This window comes from Mustela lutreola, chromosome 10 (assembly GCF_030435805.1).
Source record: "Mustela lutreola isolate mMusLut2 chromosome 10, mMusLut2.pri, whole genome shotgun sequence".
Taxonomy (NCBI): Eukaryota; Metazoa; Chordata; class Mammalia; order Carnivora; family Mustelidae; genus Mustela; species Mustela lutreola.
The window spans coordinates 37,128,473-37,144,617 of record NC_081299.1 but is presented as its reverse complement, the minus strand read 5'-3'; the positions used below and the strand labels follow the sequence as shown (position 1 = coordinate 37,144,617).

The 16,145-nt window shown below is 51.2% G+C and overlaps 1 long non-coding RNA gene across 1 annotated transcript; it reads left to right on the top strand.

The window, feature by feature from the left end:
• The first annotated feature begins 777 nt into the window (after positions 1-777).
• LOC131809716 (uncharacterized) lies at positions 778-3,394 on the top strand. Its single transcript, XR_009345269.1, has 3 exons — positions 778-909; positions 1,174-1,505; positions 2,109-3,394. It is a non-coding gene; the product is annotated as an uncharacterized LOC131809716 (long non-coding RNA).
• Positions 3,395-16,145: the final 12,751 nt, after the last annotated feature.

Here is a 16,145-nt window from a genome sequence, read left to right as displayed (position 1 = left end):
GGCTCTCTGCTCAGCGGGGAGCCTGCTTTCTCCTCTCTCTCTCTCTGCCTCTCTGCCTACTTGTGATCTCTCTGTCAAATAAATAAATAAAATCTTTAAAAAAAAAAAAAAAGAATCTTACTTTGAGTGGCTGGGAGGCTGCTGGAGGGCTGGGGGCCCAGGAAGGGCATGATCCCACAGCCGTTTTAACAGATCATTCTGGCTTCAGGGTTGAGGCCAGAGCGAGGGAACAGGAGCAGGAGCAGAGAGACCCGTTAGGAGGGTCATTAAAGAATCAGGAGAGAGATGACGGTGTGTTAGACCCTGAGGGGAGCAGGACCACATTGCTAAAGGCAAAGTCTAGAGGGTTCCTGACAGAGGATCACACAGCCCTCCCTCCTGGTTGTGGTGAAGTCTAGAGAAATGTGGAGGCAGGGGGTCCCTGTTTCTGCCACGTCACCCCAGGCCAGCCCTGTTGTAGCAGATGTAGTTATTAGGTGTTGGATAACTGGGACTTGTTAGGACGGATGGAAGGCACCTAACAGGTGCCAGCTCTTCATTAAAAGCCCCTCTCTGTGGCCAAGCAAGAAAGAAGTGTCCCTGGGGCCAGTGAGCCCCTCCCTACCACTCCCTGCCCGGATAGGACCTCAGAGGCCACAGGTTACGGAGAGGGAGCTCACACCCTGGCAAAGATTGATGCCTTTTAAACAGACCCAGAGTGAGAAGGACAGAGAAAGTCAATATTTGTCCGAGCAAGCCAAACAGGCATGCTCGCCCAGGAATGTGAGGGAGGGAGGCCCCGCACCCGGAGAACATTATTTCAACAGACAGATATTTGGAAACCGTCGTTGTCCTAGATATGGGGGGAGGGGCAGTTCATCCAGCCCTCGATCCTGCGAGGGGACGGATGGGACCAGACTGAGCTGAGCGGTGAGGGGGCAGGGGGCCCGGGGGCGAGGGGAGGGTGGGGAGGGCGAAGGTGGACTCACAGTCACCGCAGGAGAGCTGGCCCACTGCTTCTCCTGCCTGGAAATCCAGGTTCAGGGAGGGGAGGGGATTTGAGCCCAGACATCCAGGTAACCCCCACCCGGGCAGTTCATCCTGTCTTTCAGACCGAATTGCAGACGTCTTAGGCTGGGCATTCCATGCTCTAGACCCTGCTGACCTGTCCCCTCTCGCCCCTTCTCACTCCAGCCAATCAGAGCAGCGTACAGCCCCCAACGCCAATGCCTCGTTTATTTTCCCGATGCTCCTGTCCACACCATTCCTCTACCTGCCGCAGCTTTTAACCAAGACGTGCTCTTCAAAACCTGGTTCAAGTTTCACCACCACTGGGCAACTTCTTGTTTTGGAATTAAGAGCTTGAAGCCTGACACCAGGGTGCTCCGGCTTTACAGGCAAATCCCTTAACCTTCGTAAACCCAAGTTTTCTCATCTGTGACACCAGCTCAGTGGGCTGAAGAACGCCCCCCACGAAGACATCAGAGTCCACCTCCTGGACATCTATGAAACCGTCACCTTACGTGGTAAAAGGGACTTTGCGGGTGTGATTAACTGAATGATTTTGGGGAGGGGAGACGATCCTGGATCACCTGGGTGGGCCCAACATGGTTCCAAGGATCCCTAGGAGAGAGAGGTCTGAGTCTCTAAGGGGTAGATGTGGTGGCAGAAGCAGAGATGGGAGTGGGGCGGATGCCAGGAGCAGCAAAATGCAGGCAGCCTCTCTCCAACCTCAGAAGGCAGGGTGATGGACTCTGCCCTCATGGCTGCTAGCAAGCCCTGGCCATGCCAAAGCCTTGACCTCAGTCCCGCAAAACTGGTTTTGGACTTCTGACTCCAGAACTCTAAGATAATAATTAGGTCTTGTTTTAAGCCACTAAGTTTATGGATTACCAAAGGAACCCATTTGTTGTTACAGCAGCAACAGGAAATGAATTCAAATAGGTCTAACACTCAGGCCTCCCCACAGGGCTATTGTAAGAAGGGAACAGCATTCCACACACAGACCCCTTAGCCTGGCTTCTGACACTGAGAAAGGGCTCCGGGGGATTCAGGTGTCTGACCCCTCCACGATCCCTGTCACCTCCCTCTTCTTTACTTTCCCGCTGACATCTCTGTCTGTCCTGCAGACTGTGAGCCGTTCGAGCAGCTCCCAGGCTTGGGATCCCCAACTCTGGCACAGAGCAGGTGCTCTACACACAGCGAGCAAATGAATGAATGAATGAATGAAGTGCCACTTGTCTGTACGCAAGGTGGCTTTAATCACACAGCAGAATCCTAGACAGAGGAAGACAAAATTCTTGAAGCCATGGGACCAAGCCTCAGAATCCAAACGCCAGAAGAGATCTCTGGAAATGGTTGGATCATTCCTGCAGGGCGGACAGCAAGATGTCCAATCATCCAACGGGTCTAGTCTCCACTCTGAATTTCCAGGAGGTTTATCCTGGAGAACAGTATGAGAAGCGGTGCCCAGCGATCATTTTCTATCTGCAGAAGCAGTCTACACAGCTGGCCGCTGCCTCCAGGCTAGGGGTGGGGGAGCGGGGGTGTCCTGGCAACACTTGCGATGGGCAGCTGCTGGCGACGGTGAAGCAGACGGTCACCATGCAGTGGCCTCCACTATGCGCCAGACATGGTATAAAGCACCTACATCAGTATTTCGTTTCATGCTCAAATATCTATTATTATTCCTATTTACCAAGGAAGAAGTTGAAGTTTTGGCAGGCTTCACACAATTGCCCTTGGTCACACAGAGCGCAAGCAGTTGGGCCAAGATTCTAACCCCCATCTGTTGGCCTTGAGAGCCCATTCTTACAACCACCAGCCGTTACTGCCGGTCCAACCCCCGTGTGCTCAGACTGCATGTCTTCTGTAGAAGTGCATAGGACCTTGGGACAGACGCCTGGCATGCTTGTCCGTGTCCCCATCCAGAGCCACTTGACAATATTACGTGTCAGATCTGCTCTAGGTCAGGATTTGCTCCGTTCTCCATACACCGGGTACGGAGACGTGAGCCAGCCCAGTGGGGACCACAGATCCTGAACAATCACCACAGGGTAGTAAGGGCATGGACAGTGGGGCACAGGAGGCCATGAGGACCCAGTTGTGGGCATCTAAAACTGAGGAGCATCAGACATAAAGTTTTCTTGGTGACAGCCAAACACATGGTGGGTTTTGACCCATTTTGGAAGGGGCTACGCCAAGTCAAGGAAACCAAATATACAAAGACCCGGAGGTAAGAGTACAGTACATTCAGGAAAACACAGGTCATCTGAGTGACCAAAGGGGAGTCGTGGAGGGAGTGACAAAGCTCAAGCAGGGACCAGAGATAGAGTTCAGCATGAAGGATGCTCTGGGCCCTAAGGGCAATGGGACCTTATGGAAGGAGTTGTAAGCAAGGTAAGGACTTGGTGAAATTGTGTTACCTTTAAGAAATAAAAATAATATAATAAATATACAACAACATGTCTCACTTATCCAGTACTTTGTTACATCTCAGCCACTCTTCAAAGCACCCAGACATGAATTAATTTACTTACTCCCTATGGCAACATCATTACTAAAGTATAATGTCCCCAGTTTACAGAGGAGGAAATTGTAGCACAGAGAGATTGAGTCCCTTGCCCAAGATCACACAGCAATTAAGTGGCAGAAATTGGATTTGAACCCAGGCAATCTGGCTCTAGAGCCCTGGGGATCCTATACTGAGCTCTTGTCCTAGAACAAGGCAGCTCCAGGACCCCATCAGGACAAAGCAAAGAGGAGGTGTTCAGGAATTCTGTGCTAGCTGCCTAGCCAGCAGGCCTGTTCCCCCAAATGGCTCCAAGTCCAAAGCAGCCAGTCAGCTCCATGCATCTCCCTTGGACTCCCTCTGCCCCGTGCTCCCACACCCAGTGCTGCAAGTTCTCAGGGCAGCGCCTTATCATCTCCCTGGATTTTTCTAGGGCTTCTCCCAGCTCCGCTTTTCAGGAAGCCCCTTCTGCTCTGCTGCAGATCCTATCTTCCTGCGTGTTTCCTATTAGCAAAGCGATTAGCACTCATCTATTTGCATAAGCACAGAGGCCCCCCAGAGCGATGAGAGCCGAGCCTCTGCTGGTGGGAGAGGGTCTCCCTTTGCAGAACCTGCCTTGTGCCTTATCTCCAGGGGGTTTGGCTTCCTCCCCCTTAAAGTAAGGGTACTGGGGCACCTGGGGGGTTCAGTCACTGAGGATCTGCCTTGGTTGGGCTCAGGTCATGATCCCAGAATCCTGGGATCGAGCCCCACTTCGGGCTCCCTGCTCAAGGGGAAGCCTGCTTCTCCCTCTCTCGTAAGTGTTCCCTCTCTTGCCATGTCTCTCTCTGTCAAATAAATAAATAAAATCTTTTAAAATAAATAAATGAAATAATAAAGTGAGGGAACCGAGATCCCACACTTGTCGACCTGCCCTCATACGTGATGACAGACTGGTGGCGGCGTGTATGAACCATGTGCCATCAATACACTGCCAGACATGGGACTGGGACTACTATCGCTGGGATTATCACTTCCATCCAAAGTCAGGGAATTCGAAGAAAAATAGGTTGAGTGAAAATTCTATTTTGTCGTAGCCATTCTGAGCAGCAAAAAGGAACAAAACCACATTAACCACCAGGAGGCTAAGGCTTGGCAGCTGCTAAGCCAAGAGCTCCTACATGTTCTCTCATTTAATTCCCACAATTTCTCCATGAGATAAGATTTGTCCCCATTTTTACAGATGGGAAAATTGAGGTACAGAAATGTGAGGTCATTTAACCAATGGTCTTGTAAGTGACTTTGAACCCACATCTGCCCGGCTGCATAGGCCTGGTCTTGCTCTGCTGAACACACTGCCCCCAGAGCCAGGCCACCTCTTAAGTGCACGGAAAGCGGTGAACTTCCGTGACGCTGCTGCTCACTGCCGCTCTCATGCCACACATGAGATGGACCACCAGCAAGTATTGTATAAAACAATGCAAATCAAACAAGCACTTTTTAGGCTCTTACTAGATGCCAGCGCTCGCGTGAATTCAATCCTCACAACAACTCTATAAGGTAGGTCATTCCCATTTCACTGATGAGGAAACTGAGCCACGGAGAAGAGGAGAGATTTGCCCAAGATTATACAACTAGTCAGCAGCAGAGCCAGGATTTGAAGCTGGGTAGTCTAGCCCTACACCTTATGCCCTTAACCTTAATTCTACATACCATCCTGGAGAGGCCGAGAGGTGAGACACATCCCCCTACCTGTCTGTCTGTCTGTCTGTCTCTCTCTCTCTCTCTCTCTCTCTCACACACACACACACACACACACACACACACACACACGCACGCGCGCACATACACACACACACACACACACACACACACACGGCAATCCCAACAATCCAGGCCACTAGGCAGGCTCCCACCCAGACCCACCTTCTACAGCACAGTCTCTGGGATGTCCCTGGACGAGAAGACCTAGGAAGAGGTACGAGCCCAGGTTCCAAGGTGCCAGGTTCCCAGAGCTGTGGAAGGAGCCACTGCCGAGGCACGGGAGGTCACGCAGCCTTGGGGCCCCACTTCCTTTCAGGCCCCGCTGCTACTCAAATCCCATGGGCCTCAGATTGTGCTCATGATACGAGGCCGTGTGGCTGCTTTCTGGATCCCTCCCCGTAGTCCGTCTGTTACCCTTTAGAAGGGTCTCAGGTCTTGGCTAAGCTGTAGGAAAGCAGCCACAAACTTCCCTGTACCCAGCAGACCTATGACCCCAACGTTCAGCTGTCTTTGAGGAGCAAGAATGAGGAGACTCGGCACTTTGAGAAGTACTCCAGGTCCCTCAACCTTCCCCTTGCACAGATCCTGGGTGTCGGGGCCCTGTGCCTCTTCTCCAGGGACAATCTGGGAGCCAGCAGGCCCAGGAAATGCCCAGCCCTCCCTCCATCCAGTGCCCAGACCTCACAGTCATCCACTCAGCCTCAGCATCCCTCCCAGACTTAGGGGTTCCTGGGAACCCCAACACAGCAGCTCCAACACCAGCGACCTTTGTGGATGACAAAGGCTTTCTAGGACTCTGCCTCCAGGGAGCAGAAAAACTCGCAGTACTGAACCACAGACAGAGGCTCCATCCGCACAAGCAGCCCAGTTTGGAAAAAGGAGGAAAAGAAACTCCTACAGGTGTGACCACTACTGTGGGGAGGTTGCCTGCTACACGCTAAGCCTGGAGACCCAGGCCTGCCTCTTCTGATCACCTAATCCATCCATCAGATGGATACCCACAGGATGCAGAAGCCAGTGAACTGAACACAAGCTCAGAATTCTAGCCTCTGAGTTCCATCCCTAGCACTCTAGGTCACCTTAAGAAGAGCGTTCCTTCCCTGGGCCCCTGTAAACTGAGGGCTTGGCCCCTGCCCCTTTCTAGAACTGAAAGATACAGATGTCAAGGGCTCTGGTGCAGCATGGCTCAGTTCTTGCCAGCCCCAGATTCGTAGAGAAACACTCCCTTGTGGCTAGAGATGATTCTACAAGGTGGTTCCTCCCCCACCCCTCCTTCCAGTTTGCCCACATCTTGTCCCTCCTGGTAAGAAAAGGAAAGAGGCCTCACTCTGAGCCATGCTGAGAAAAGACTCACAGGACATCATGGATCTGCCAGGGGCTGGACCTGTTGGCTGGAAACCCCAAGACCCTGAGCCAAAGCAATTGTCCCCTTAATTAAAGACATGCCCCGGATCATGGAGGTTAGTGAGGACTGACTCATTTACACTTGGACCATGAGCCAGGCTGTGCCAAGGAGCCTGCTCTCCAGCTCAGGGAAGGAGGAAAACCTTTTTATGGAAATGACTTGAGCTTTTCTCCCCTCAGGAAAAACAATGCTTTTTTTTTTTTTTTTTCCTTTTCGTGTGTGTGCGCGCGCGCGCATGCACGCGCATGTGAAATAAACAAAACAGGATTCTGCTGTAAACTCCAAACCAAGAAGTTCAACCTTCATTCTGCCTCCTTCCCCAGGTTTCCTTCCTCTCTGGGAGTATGAGCTGTGGGGACAGTGGGGCATAAATGGACAGGATTCTGCCGGTGAGACTGCAGCTCCCATAACCAGAAGCCCCTGAGATATTCTAGAAGACAGTGGGTCAAGATGAGTAGGAATCACCCCATCCCAAGGCCCATGGCCTCAGACACCCCAATGTTTCTGTCCCATGCTGTCCTGCCCCCTTCTGGATGGAGATTCAGTCCAGTCTAGGGAGGCTCCAATGAGGCCCAGATGAGAAAGCCTCACCTCTGGACATCCCACAACACCTCAGGCTCAGCACAACAGCACTGAACACAGCATGTGCCTCCTCAGGGTCCCCTGCTATCCTGCCAGTCACCTTAGTGAGAAAGCAGCTTTCTCCCAGCTCCTCTCTCTCCCTTACACCACACACCCGGTGGGTCCCTGAGTCCTAACAGTTCAAACTCTAGCAAGCTCACAGATACATCCATTCCCTACACACACACACGCGCGCGCGCGTGCACACACACGCACAGTGCCACCCCAGCCCAGGCAACTTGCTGGGGGCACTGAGGAGCTTCTAAATGTACTCCCTCATGTGGCCCCGGGAGCTGGGTTAAAACCCAAGTCTGACCAGATTTTTCCCCTGCCTAATGGGCCAGTGTCTCCCCCACAGCCTTGAAGAATGAGACAAGGCCACTTTCGTGGCCTGACAGGCACTGTGGCCATCTCTCCTGAGAACGCCATCACGCTTCTTGCCTTTATAACTCTCAGCTGTTTTGTGGCTCCCCCACTCCTAGCTGTCACCTTTCAGTCTTTGAACATGCTGTCCCCTCAGCCAGGAATGTCTTTCTTCCTTCTCCTCATGTGGACAACCCCTGTATACTTCTAGAGATGCAGCGCAGGGCCATCACCCGCTTCAGGAGACCATCCCAATGTCCGGGTTGGAACAGAGTCCTCCCCCATTACCTGCCCCAGCAAAGCCCAGGGTGGCCTCTGTCTGAGCACACGGACTGTCCCGTTTCTCATGGTGCATCTTACCCTGGGTCTGGTCAGAGTCTCCCCAGCGCTCAGTAGGAAAAGTTGGGCCAAACTGAGCTACACATTTTCAGACCAATATAAGGAAAACATGAAGTTTGTTCAGTGAGTTCATATGTTGAGTCAAGAAATGAGCTCCATGCGCTAGGCTTTGAGCCACATGTATAGGAAGTGGTTGCTTTAATAGAATTACAGAGTAAAGTCAAGACTGATGAATCTTGCGCCTATCAAATGCCACACCCAGTGTGCAGTGATACCTTGAATGAATGAACGAATGAATGAATGATGAGCGGAGTACTAGAGGGACGTTCCAGCTGCCCTTACCCCAGTGAAACACTGACCATCCAGGAGTGACCAATTTTTAATCTCTTTATTAAAAAGTCATGATTGAAGGGGTGCCTGGGAGACTCAGTCCATTAACCCTCTGCCTTCAGCTTAGGTAATGATCCCAGGGTCCTGGGATCGAGCCCCACATTGGGCTCTGTGCTCGGCAGAGAGTCTGCTTCTCCCTCTCCCACTCCTCCTGCTTGTGTTCCTTCTCTGCCAAATAAATAAATGAAATCTAAAATAAAATAAAATGTCATGACTGGAAACTCCACTTCCTTTCCATTCTTCTTTACTATAATATATTCTCCAAACCTTAAAAACAGACTTTGTGTGTGACCAGAATTACATCTGCTCTCTTAGATCCTCGATCCATCTTGTTCTTTCTAGGAACAGGGACATCCTGCCATGTCCCGCTCCCTGCCCCTCACCTTCCTGCTTCACACAGCTAGCCCTATTTGACCTCACTGAAAAGGTCGAGATCCTTCCCTGCTTGCTGAGACAGCCATGGAGAAGGCTCCCTTCCTATACTCATCCTCACAGGCCTTAGCTGTAAGCCTCAGCATTCCTGCCAATGCTTTCCTTCAGGGAGCCCCCAGTCTGACAGGGGAGACTCCAGCCCAGCCCACCTCTAAAGAGAGGGTAATAGGAAACCCTAGCCTCACACACTCACCACAGAAGCAGCAGCTGTAGCTGTAGTCACAGAGAGAGATGGCCTTGGAGGGGCGGGGGAGGTTCCCTGTGCACCCTGTTCCCAGTGACCCAGGCAAAAGGCTTGCCAAGGGCCTCCTCCCACTGAAAGAAGCAATCAGGAGAACCACATGTGAATTTGCATAATATTTGCATTCAATTTGCTTCTGATTTACATAAGTCCGTTAGCCTGGGCCTTCTCTGGGACAGTGCTCTATGTCCATCCTGTCCTGGAAGATATCAGCCTTGTCCCAGCCCCTCTGAAGGCTCCTCTCTTAGCCTGACCATGTCTCCTGGGGAAGGAGTTGGGGGGCTGACTTCCCAAGGGTCAAGCATGCCAGGCTGGCAGGATCCTGTATGAAGACACAGAGCTATGACAGCACCCAAGGAGAGGAGGGAGGAACAGGGAGGTGCCTGACAGTCTCCACATGTCTCCTCTTCCCAAATGTCCCTCCACCGCCCCTTCAGGGAATCACCAACAACGAGACAAGGGAGTGGGGATTCTGGCTGGGACAGCCGATTCATGGAAGATTCCATGAAGCAAGTACTTGAGCAGAGCTTTCAAGGAAGAGTAGGGTGTGAACAGTAGAGGGAGACGTGGTGTGGGACAGAGGTTGCCTGCCCACAGCAGGATTTAGTTTCTCACTCCACAAATAAGACAGATGGGCAGACCAATGACAATGGTGGTGAAGACAGACACAGAGATAGACAGGAGAAAGAGATGCTAAATGATTGCTAAGTAGAAAATGATAGATAAGAGATACACCAGATGACCAAGCCTGGCTAGGTGGTGACGATGACAGGCAGACTGACAGATGCTTTGTGCCAGGTGCCAGGAATGCAGCGATGGGCTAAGCAAGCCCCCCTCCACCCCGTGAGACAGACAAGCAAGCAATTAATTAAAATTCAGAGTGGTGAGCTCTGTGTTAGGGAGACATACAAATTGTTGCAGGAGCACAGTGGAAGGGACTATTAATTCAGCAGGAAAGGTGATGTGGAGAGCCGTGGAAGGGATGGTGTCATGAAAGGGTGACGTTTGAACTGAAAGTCCTGAAGGACACACAGAAGGTCACCAGCAGGGCTGCCTGGGTGGCTCAGTGGGTTAAGCCTCTGCCTGCAGCTCAGGTCATGATCTCAGGGTCCTGGGATCGAGCCCTGCATCGGGTGCTGTGCTAGGCGGGGAGCCTGCTTCCTCCTCTCTCTCTCTCTCTCTACTTGTGATCTCTCTCTGTCAAATAAATAAAATTTAAAAAAAAAAAAAAAAAAAAAGAAGGTCACCAGCAGCAGAAGGTACAGGGAAGAACGCTGCAGCCAGAGGAAAGGATCTCAGACATGGCACAACGGTGTGGATGAAATACAAAAAGGTCACGCAGAGAGAATTCAAGAACAGACAAGAAGACTGAACCTCAGGAAAGCAAACCAGGCCAAGGAGGTGCCCACGGACAACTTGCAAAAAGATCAGGGAAAAAAAAACCCTGAGCTGGAAAAGGTGACAGATGCTTTGTAGAAGCTACCTGTAGTTTCAAAGGGACACTGCTAAATTGGAAGGCTGAGGAGGCTGGGGTGGCTGAGGTGAAGAAACAATATGGAAAGAACTGGTAGGGGTGCCTGGGTGGCTCAGTGCGTTAAGCCGCTGCCTTCGGCTCAGGTCAGGATCTCAGGGTCCTGGGATCAAGTCCCGCATCAGGCTCTCTGCTCAGCAGGGAGCCTGCTTCCTCCTCTCTCTCTCTGCCTGGCTCTCTGCCTACTTGTGACCTCTCTTTGTCAAATAAATAAATAAAATCTTTAAAAAAAAAAAAAAGAACTGGTAAAGGATGAGTGTGTGGATGGATGGATGGACAGACAGATGGAAAGTTCGGTCAATTATCTGCATATCATCTTTATAAGTATTGGCTGAATTAAATTAAAGAATGGTCGGTTGCTGGTGGCGGGATCAGCATCGATGGTAGAAGAAAGGAGGGAAGGAAGGCAGGGAGGAAGCAGGTTACCTGAGGAGCTGACAGTGGGTGAATAGATGGCCTGGGTGCGGGAGAGGAGCCTACTCATCTATGAGGAGACCTAGGAAATGTGAAAATTGGTAGGGAAGACAATTTCTCACTTTGAGGGAGATGTAGAAATCCTATGAATGACAGGGGTGATGACAAAAGTTCATCTTTTTAAATAAAGGTATCAGTTATTTACATGACACAGAGAGAGTGAGCGAGCACAAGCAGGGGAAACAACAGGCAAAGGGAGAGAGAGAAGCAGGATCCCCGCCAAGCAAGAAGCCCGATGTGGGACTCAATCCCAGGCTGCTGGAACATGACCTGAGCCGAAGGCAGATGCTTAGCCCACTGAGCCACCCAGGAGCCCCATGAAAGTTCATCTTTGAAGAGAACTAGTACTTTTGTAAAGAATGCCTACCTCTTTGCTTTGTTTTGCTGGACTTTCTCAGAGATGTGAAGCTCAGGTTAGACACCTGTAACTGCCTCAGGGACAGCTGTAGAGACATAGGGACAGGAGATCCTAAAGTGAAACCCAGCACAGACAGTAAACTCCAGCTCTAGGAACAGCAGTGATAACAGAATGGAAACACGTCCAAGGTATTGTCCCGGAGAATCCAGGAGTGGCCATCAGCATGGCCATCAGCCACGTCGGCGTGGCTCCAGCCCTCAGACACCCAGTAACGGCACAGGCCTGACACAGAGGCACCCTCCAGGTCAGGCTGAGGGGAGGAGGAGGACAGAGTGAGTGAGTGACAAGGGTACGTGAAAGGACAAGTGAGGCCGTTCACACACCTCTTAGACGGATGCCACACAGATGTGCCCATCCCGGTGAGTCTGATCCAACCGGAGCTCGGCAGAGTGCACTGAGGGGGGGGGGGGCTTCCTGGAGGAGGTTACACCTACACTTGGGTGAAGAATGGTACCTTTTGCTGGGACATCAAAGCACATCAAAGCAGGAGCAGTTTGGTGAGTGAAGTAGAAGAGGCTGAGGGCACATGGAGCTGGAACATTATAAATTCAGTCAGGGGCCCACTGATTCTGAGGTCACCCTATCTGTACTTCCATTTGTGCCATTCTTGCCACCTGAGGGACACAACCCTGTCCCCTTCCTTCCATCTACTCAATCTACCTGAAAATCAACCCTTCCTGGGAGCTTCCCGGGGTGAGGACGAGGCAGTAAGGGATGACCGGGAACCATGCTCTGGAAAGGCACACCCACAGCTGGAGGGAGAAGACTTTACCCACAGGACGGCTCCCACTGGAGCTTATGTGTATTCCTGCACGTCTCGGGCCAGCTTGGCCACCTTCCCTTCTGCCTCTTCCCGAGGCTTCCCAGTCTGTGTGCCCCACTGCTCACATTCCTCTGCTCCACATTCCCTGGCCTCATTGGAAGGGAGACAGCCATCTTGCACCTTTGATGAACACATTCATCCAAACGCCCGATCTTCCAAATAGCTACGACTTTAAGGATCAACGTTTTAAACATTTTTAGATCATTCTTAGAAATTGTCTTCTAGAAGGGGCGCCTGGGTGGCTCAGTGGGTTAAAGCCTCTGCCTTTGGCTCAGGTCATGATCCCGGCATCCTGGGATTGAGCCCCTCCTGCTTCCCCCCTCTCTCTGCCTGCCTCTCTGCCTACTTGTGATCTCTGTCAAATAAATAAGTAAACTCTTTAAAAAAAGAAAGAAAGAAAGAAAGAAAGAAAGAAAGAAAGAAAGAAAGAAAGAAAGAAAGAAAGAGTCCTCTAGAAAGAGGCCACTCCTCCTGACTGCTCTATCAGAATATATGGAAAGTGAGTTAGCCCTTCCTAATGCCTAACGGCAGCCACACTGATCCCAGCTGTCCCTGCGTGTATGTAAGTAAGCTCATCACATCCTTTTCTTCTCTGACTTCCATTTATCTCATTAAGAACAATCATTAAAAAATAATAATAAACATCAAAAAAAGAACAATCATAATAACTAACATTTATCCAGCACTCACCACACGCATTTTCTAGGTGTGAACTCCTGTCATTGTCTCCTCCCCTCCCTCCCACAGATGTTGTTACTCCTGCCCTATAGACAAAGGAAGGGAGGTGCCAGCATCTCAATAACTTGCTCAAGGTCATAGGGCCTACAGCAATGGGGTCAGAATTTGACTGTGTGTCTTCCAGCCCCAGCATGCATTTTCCCAAGCCCCCAAGAGGAGCTTGATGAGCAGAGACGCCTACCTGCCCCACCCCCCACCCCAGCATAGCCACGGCCTCGGCCTCAGAGAGAGCACAGCTTCCTCCAGAAACTCCACACAGCCTTCCCCAGGCCACCGGGGGCTTCATGGAAACTCTCCTTTCTTCTCAGCTCCCAGCTCTTGCCACGGCCTGCCAGTTCTAAACTTTATGCCTTCAGCCCTTTTCTGGCTCTCGACAAATGGAAAACAAAATCATTCTTAGGATTGAAGCGTGTGTGTGTGCGCGCGCACACGTGTGTGTCTGCCCCTAGAAAAAAAAATGACATTTTTGGCCCTTTCCTCAATTCTGGTTGCATAACACTGGAAGAGATGAGGAGCTGGACAGAAACTCACGGAGGTGGCCCCAGCCTCCTGAACACCCACCCCATCCTGCCGTGCACCACACAGCAAAGCCCTCGGTTGCCCAGTCCTTTCCCTTGCCCTTCTGCGGGGAATTACTGTCGCGGCCTCAAACCCAACCTGGAAAATGCAGCATTCCTGCCCACCTTCCAACCTCATCGCCCACAACTCCCTGGCACCAGCCCTTTTTTCCAGACAAACCAGGCTCCTCATTGATCTCCACACATGCTTCATGCTTTCCTACCTCCGTGCCTTTGCCCACACCGCTTCCCCTCCAGGACTGCCCTCCCTTCTCTGCTCCCTGCATCCAAATCTACCATCCTTCAAGGCCCTGCTGGAGACAAGTCCTTGTCAGGCCTGACTACCACTGGCTATGTGCTGCAGGGCTGGGAGCACCGTGACGAAGAAGGCAGGTGGGTCTGCTACCCTCAAAAGAGTCAGCAAAAAGCAATGGCACAAGGGTTCCTGGGTGGCTCCGTTGGTTAAGCATCTGACTCTTGATCTCAGCTCAGATCACGGTCTCAGGGTCGTGAGATCGAGCCCTTAAGGGTCTCCGAGCTCAGTGTGGAGTCAGCTTGAGATATTCTTTCCTTTGCCCTCTGCCCCTCCCCCCACTTGCTTTCTCTCTCTCTAATAAATAAAGTATTTTTTTTTAAAGCAATTGCACAATTACGAATGATAAGAAGCTTCCCTGTTCCACCTCTGCTCATACCCTCTCTGCCCAGGAGGCCACTACCACGGCCTAGCCGCTCTCAGTAATAATGCCAGCCTCCCCCTTCCACCACCATCTCCATTTATGAGATTCTCTCAGACCTTTAAGGTCTTCAGTCAATGCCTGCCTCCTCTGTGGAACCTTCCAGAATCCCCTGTCAGACACAATAACTCCCTCTGAACTTACCCCATCCTGGCCACCCCACACTGTTTGAGGTGAACCCTCTCCATGGGGAGCCCTGTTCTGATCTCATCACTGCACTTGCACAGTAGATATAATCCCTGATCCCCACAGCCCTGAGGCCTGTGACCACAATCCCTTTCCACTCAGCCCAGTGGGCCACACAGAGACCACGGTATTCTGCACACACTGTGTCGTAGCCCAGTTTGGAAGCACACCAGTGAAGCCATGATGTTTCTAGGGCCCGTCTGATGTTGCAATGTGCTACTGGTCAAGAAATACATGTCTCAGTGTTAACTGAACAGATCTAGAAGTCTGGGCTGAGCAGTGTCATTCCTACGGTTAAAGCTGGATCATTTTTAATTTTTAAATTATGCTCAAATTTTTCACCTCAGTTTTCTGATATCTTTTTTTATTTAAAGATTTTATTTATTTATTTGAGTGAGAGAGAGCATGAGAGGGGAGAAGGTCAGAGGAAGAAGGAGACTCCCGGTGGAGCTGGGAGCCCAATGAGGGACTCGACCCCAGGACTCCAGGATCATAACCTGAGCCGAAGGCAGCTACTTAACTAACTGAACCACCCAGGCACCCTGTTTTCTGATATCTTTTTAATAATGTGTCTGCGGGTCACTTAACAGAGAAAACACCGTGTGGTAACCAGTCACAGCTTCAGCCAGCAGAAGTCATTCTGCTGTCTCCCGCCCCCTACAGGGTTCCGGAATTGGAACAAAGAAAATGTTTCCATTAATGACTCTTGTTCAAAGATAGTTTGGTAGGACAAGGAAAACTCGGTGAGGGAAAGGCCATATCAGGGTAAGGTGGTGTTCATTCCAGAGTAACAGGAGGAGAAAGTTCAATCAAATTCTGTAATTATGACAAACCCTGGAAAGGGGACGGTACCTCACAAAGATAATGAAAACTGAGTCACATTTTCATGCAATCCTTGTGCCTCAAAACTCCTGAAGAAACCTTTCAATTGTCCTGGGGTGTTAGGTCCTCAGGGGAGACTACCACCCAGCCCCGTCTGAACCAGAACAGATGGGCATGTGAGCTGGTGGGACGTACAGAAGTGTTTGCTGCTGAGGGAAGGGGCAGTGGGGTGTTGCTGCCAGATGATGATCCCACGAGATGACCACCCCGGAACCTGCGGACAGGTGTGCCCAGGCAGCCATCTGCCTCACTGAGGATCAGCTGCTCTACTCGACTCGTTGCTTAGGCAGCCACTGTCCCAGGTGGCAGGACATTGGGTTCTCACATCAGAAGGGCAGGTCCTCGTGGTCCGAGGACTCACCTCCCTCAGTGGCCATGTGTTGGGAACCCTCTACACCCATAGCTACAGGCAGAGAGTGCTCAAGAATCATCCAACAGACGAGCCACCGAGGGTCCAGATGTCATGGAGGAGGACACAGCTGGAAGCCCAGACTTCCTCTAGGATGGAAGGACCCCCTCCTGCTGCTACCAGCCGGACACCTGTCCAGGGAACTGTTGCTACTTGCAGGACTTCTCATGGGTGAATCAAAATACAAAAGCCAATCATTGAGAGAGAAGTAGGACTCACAGAGCATTGAGAAAGAGGTCCTTCTGGAGAATGGGAAACTCTAGAAGGTCACAGTCATTATTAGTAATTATTATCACGATTATCAACTTGAGGAGGAGGAGGAACAGAGAGACTCCCCGCAGCCTCACAAAAGAAAGCAAACATCTGGTG